Source organism: Nothobranchius furzeri, chromosome 1 (genome assembly GCF_043380555.1).
Source record: "Nothobranchius furzeri strain GRZ-AD chromosome 1, NfurGRZ-RIMD1, whole genome shotgun sequence".
NCBI classification, from domain to species: Eukaryota; Metazoa; Chordata; class Actinopteri; order Cyprinodontiformes; family Nothobranchiidae; genus Nothobranchius; species Nothobranchius furzeri.
Genome location: NC_091741.1, coordinates 25,916,255 through 25,922,269, shown reverse-complemented (window position 1 = coordinate 25,922,269; position 6,015 = coordinate 25,916,255).

Below are 6,015 nucleotides of genomic sequence, written 5' to 3'. Positions count from 1 at the left end.
AGCAGTAGTATGCTGCACGGCGCAGACAAGTTACCGTAAACACTTTTTACCATCCAAAAGCGATATTACGCTGTATTAAATTGACACTGGTTGAGCTCTAGGACCAAGCAGAAAACAACCGTTTGTGTTGAAGCCTGTTTCCCATTGGAGCATTCTGTAAAGATCCCCCCTTCTTAAGTGAAAATGACATCCATGACCATAAGCAAAAACCTACAAGAAATGTGCCCTTCGGAGTGAGAAAACCTTTATTAGAGCTTGACTACTTCAAACTGAATATTCATTTTAAAAGAGTTTACCATTACAGATCATTACAACCCCTTGTAGACTATTGTTACAAATCCTCATCACACAATTTCTGGAATTAAAGCATCCAGATGGAGCATCAGGATTAGTACCTTCATCAGAAACCTGCAATATCTAGTCCTACACGTGTCTGCTGCCCTCTGGTGGAGGAGCTAAAGGTGGTTTTCTCTGGGAGTCCTTCAGAAAGCTGAGTGCACAGCCCAACTCTAACTGAATACAGTGGGATGCAAAAGTTCTGCAGCGTTGTTCATCTTCATGGTTTTCGCGTCATTACGATAAAGAATTCCAGTTAAATAATCATATAGAAACACACACACAGGGATATTTGACTCGTGAAACAAAGTTTACAGGATTTACAGAAAGTGTGCAATAATTGTTTAAGCAAAAATAGGCAGGCGCAAACATTTGGGCACTGTTGTCATTTTATTAATTCCAAAACCTTTAGAACTAATTATTGGAACCCAAATTTGCTTTTGGTAAGCTTAGTCAGTTCAAAGATACTTTATTAATCCCAGAGGGAAATTAGAGTTTCAGTACACACAATTCTGAGATCAGACATACATACATAGACACACGACAAGAATAGTGACCCTTGACCTCCATACACAGGTGAATCCATTTATGAGAAAGAGTACTTAAGTTAAAGTTCAAAGTGGCAGACTTAAGAAAACACTCAGACAAACTTAAGAATGGTGAGAACAGTCGGAGTCAACCCACAGACCAGCACCAAAGACCTACAACATCATCTTGCTGCAGATGGAGTCACTGTGAATCGTTCAACTATTCGGTGCACTTTACACAAGGAGATGCTGTACGTGAGAGAGATGCAGAGGAAGCCTTTTCTCCACCCACAGCACAAACAGAGCTGCTTGAGGTTTGCTGAAGCACATTTGGACAAGCCAGCTTCATTCTGTAATTAGGTGCTGTGGACTGATGAAACTAAAACTGAGTGATTTGGGCATAAGGGGTTTTATGCATGGAGGAAAAAGAACACAGCATTCCAAGAAAAACACCTGCTACCTACAGTGAAACATGGCAGTGGCTGCATCATGCTGTGGGTGTCAGGTTCGTTGGCAGATCTGAAGCGTGACTGATAGGATCTGTTGCCCAGACGCGGAGTGATGGAAATAACCAGTGTGGTTATCTCCTGAAGGTTTGTATTGAGGGTTTAGAGGGCTGGTAAGCCTGGAGACTCAATACAAAGTCTGGTGAGAACGATGACTGAGTAATGAATGAAACGCCGGCACTTCCTTAAGTAGTGTCGGCGTGATGACGTCAGCTGCCACGTTGGTGGCAGGAATGATGGGACAGAAGTCAGCGGGATGAGTTTGTGACAGGACCCCCCCCCCCCCCCCCCTAGGGACGGCTGGCCCAGAAGTCAGTCAGCAGGGTAGGGTCGACAAACGAGCTCGTGGGCTCCCAAGAGCGTTCCTCAGGCCCGTACCCCTCCCAGTCCACGAGGTACTGCCAACCCTGTCCCGGGCGGTGAGCGTCCAGAATCCTGCGGACCATGTAGGTGTGATCCGCCTCAACCCCGCGGGGCGGAGGCACCCGGGCCAGCGGAGGGTGGAGAGGAGAGGAGATCATCGGCTTAAGCTGGGAGACGTGAAAGACCGGGTGGATCCGAAGAGTAGCCGGGAGGCGCAGACGGTAGGTGACTGGATTGATGACCCTGAGGACAGGGAACGGACCCAGGAAGCGAGTAATGAGCTTCCAGGAGCCAGCTGGCATCCTCAGGTTAGCGGAGGAGAGCCACACCTGGTCGCCAGACCAGAAGACGGGGCCAGGCCGGTGGCGGCGGCAATGCTGACGGGCATACTCCGTGTTGGCCCGGGTGATGGCCGCACGGGCCCGGATCCAGGCGAGCCGACAGTGGCGGACCAGCGTCTGGGCAGCAGGGACCTCCACCTCGGGCACCTGATGGTCAAACAGAGGAGGCTGGTACCCGTAACAGGTCTCGAAGGGAGACAGACTCGTGGCAGAGGATGTCTGGAGGTTGTGTGACAGCTCCGCCCACAGGAGAAAGCAGGGCCAGGTGGTCGGCTGGGACGAAGCGAAGCAGCGCAAGTAGCGTCCAAGCTGCTGGTAAGCTCTCTCTGTCTGACCGTTCGTCTGCGGATGGTACCCAGAAGACAGGCTGGTGGAAGCACCGACCAGGCGACAGAACGCTTTCCAGAAGCGTGAGGCGAACTGGGGTCCTCGGTCGGAAACCACGTCCTGAGGGAAACCATGGAGCCGCACCACCTGTTCCAGGAGCAGTTTGGCTGTCCTCTTGGCAGTGGGGAGGCCGGCCAGGGCCACTAAGTGCACGGCCTTGGAGAAACGGTCCGTGATAGTCAATATGGTGTCCAGGTGGTCAACCGCCGGCAGTCCCGTGACAACGTCCAGCCTGATGTGTGACCACGGCCGCTTGGGCACAGGGAGAGGCTGTAACTCTCCAGCGCCGGGTCGGTTGGAGGACTTGGAGCCAGCACACACATCACATGCAGCGGTGAACTCGCAGACGTTCTTCCTCATGGACGGCCACCAGAGAGCCCGACGCAGGAACTGGAGGGTACGGGCTTGTCCTTGATGTCCCGCGAGCCGTGAACAATGCTGCCACGTGAGTGCCTCTTGTCGGCAGGAGGCGGGAACGTAGAGACGGTTCGGTGGAGTCTCCGGTGGCGCCGGATTGCCAGGAAGTGCTGCCCGTATGGACTGATCCAACGGCCATTGGAGGGAGGCCAGGAAGCGTTGAGTCGGTAGAATGGTCCGAGGCTCCGGGGGGCCGGCATCTGGTGCGAAACGCCGAGAGAGAGCGTCCGCCTTGAGGTTCTTGGAGCTGGGCCGGTAGGCGATATGGAAGTGGTACAGCTCGAAAAAGAGGGCCCACCGAGCCTGACGAGGGTTGAGTTGGCGGGCAGTCTGTAGATGGATGAGATTCTGGTGGTCGGTCCAGATCAGAAAGGGATCGGTGGTCCCCAGGAGCCACTGCCTCCATTCCTCCAGAGCCCATTTTATAGCCAGCAGCTCTCTGTCGCCGACCCCGTAGTTCTGCTGTGTGGGGGAAAACTTCCGGGAGAAGTAGGCACATGGGTGGAGCTTAGAGTCTGGACCCCGTTGCGAGAGAACGGCCCCCGCTCCCACATCAGAGGCGTCCACCTCCACGACGAAGGGCCGGGTCTGGTCCGGGTGGAGGAGGATGGGTTCTTTAGTGAAACGTCCGACCAGCTCATGGAAAGCACGGACAGCCGCTGGAGTAAGGCGAAAAGGGCGAGGCTGATTGGTGGTTTTGGTGAGTGAGGTCAGAGGCGCTGCGAGGGAACTGAAGTTGCGTATAAACCTCCGATAAAAGTTCGAGAAACCCAGGAAGCTCTGCAGCTGCTTCAGGGTCGTGGGTAGAGGCCACTGAGCTACTGCCTGAACCTTCTGGGGGTCCATCTTCAGGCCCCGGGAGGAGATGGTAAAACCCAGGAAGGAGGTGGACTCCTGGTGAAACGCACACTTCTCCAGTTTGCAGTAAAGTCCATGGTCCAGGAGGCGGGACAGAACAGCTCGAACATGCCGGATGTGCTCTTCGGCCGTGCGGGAGTAGATGAGGATGTCATCTAGATAAACAAAGACCCAGCGACCAACATGTCTCTCAGCACATCTGTAATGAACCGCTGGAAGACGGCGGGGCTGTTGCAGAGGCCAAAAGGCATCACGAGATATTCATAGTGGCCAGTGGGCGTGATAAAAGCGGTCTTCCACTCCTCACCTTCCTTAATACGGATGAGGTTGTAAGCGCTGCGCAGGTCCAGTTTAGTAAATACAGCGGCTTGTGTGATGGCGTCCAGGGCGGTGCCCATGAGAGGGAGAGGGTGACGGTCCCGGATCGTTATTTTATTTAACCCTCGATAGTCAATACAGGGCCGGAGATCCCCCTCCTTCTTCTTTACAAAGAAAAACCCCGCGGCCCTGGGGGATGTTGAGGGACGGATGAATCCCTTCTGGAGGGCATCAGTTATATAATTGTCCATAGCCCGGGCCTCCGCCGGAGAGAGGGAGAACAGGCGACCCCGGGGGGGGGCTGGGCTGTAGCCTGATCTCCAGGTCGTAGGGTCGATGGGGAGGTAACCTAGTAATGGGTTCTTTAGCGAAGACCTGAGCGAGGTCGTGGTAATGAGGAGGGACGAGCGTCAGGTCTACGTCTGTGGGAGGGGCTGCTCTAGTCCGAGGTGCAGGGGAGCCCCGGTGGTTATGGCAATCCGTGCCCCAGGCCAGGACCTTACTGGTGGACCAGGAGATGTGAGGCTCATGACGGCAGAACCAGGAATGACCCAGGATGAGTGGCGTAGCTGGAGCCTGGATGACCAGGAAGACGGCTATCCTGTTTGCAGCATGAGCAGAAAAAGTGTCTGTGAAAGGCAGCAACGCTGCGTGGCCATCATAATGTAGCCATTGTCTCACGACTCTGCCATCTCCAGTTCGCCACTTTTCACAAAATCTTCTGGTTGCCACTGGTCCTGGTGGTTTTTCTTCCAGTTCGACGAGTTTTCTTTTGGAAGGCTGGCTGACTCCAGTTAAAAACCGCCACATTTCACCACTAGTTTTAACACGAAGCTAACTGCTAACTTAATAAACTGGTTGAATGGGATAGGTGGAAATGACGTTTGATGCGGCGCTCACGTTTCGCGTACGTTTGTGTACGTTGCATGCAGGCGGGAGGAGTATCACAGAAATCCATGGAAGATGACTGATAAACATAACTAATTTGGTGCAAACATTTACTCGCTATGTGGCAGATAGAGCTCAAAAATTTACTCGCCAAATGGAGCAATTTACTCGCATTTGGTGAGTGGCGAGTGTTAATTTCGGACCCTGTGTGCACACATTCTGTAAATCCTCGAAACTTTATTTTACCTCAGAAATATCATTGTGTGTGTCTCATTTATGATATATTTAACTGACATTTTTTATTGTAACAACCAACAATTTATAAAGGAAAATCGTGAAGATTAAAAAGGCTGCCCAAACGTTCACTTCCCACTTTAAAACATCAATGTTGCAAAGCAGTGGTAGAGTGCTGTTAGCCAATCTGAGGTGAGATGTCAAAATATTAGGAAATAAGACTCCGAACCTAGCCGTCTGAAGCTCAGCTGTGATTAGGGATGGGTATCTTTGACATTTGAATCGATCCGGTACTAATTCCCGGTACCTAGGAATCGATACCAGTACTTAACGGTACCAATTTTAGATACTTTTTAGTGTTTAATATTTTAATTCTCTTTTATAATTAAATATATATTTTTCTCAATATATAACCGTATTTGATAAATATCACGATAAATAACATTCAACTGTTTGTATTAACATCGTCCTTGTAGTTTTATAAGCTGATAATTAAACTGAAGCAAACATCTTTACTGTGAACTAAATTTACTGTGAATCTTCATTCCTTTTGCCGTCTTTTTTCGTGTGATTTTTCCTACTGGGAAGCTAGAATTTCCGAGGAGAAAACGAACGCACCATTAGCTGATAGCAATGGTGGCAATGGAAGCTAATTTATCAAGCTAACATTATCTTAAACAGTTTATTTAGCTGCTGGAGCAGATTAAAACGATGATGCCTCACACTTCGATCGTTGTCGCTGGTTTCATCTTCACCCAATCACCCGTCGCATTTAGTAAAGTGAAGCCAAATTTAGAGCGCGTTCATGTTCTTCAATTCGGAAAATCGGAGTTCCGAGGA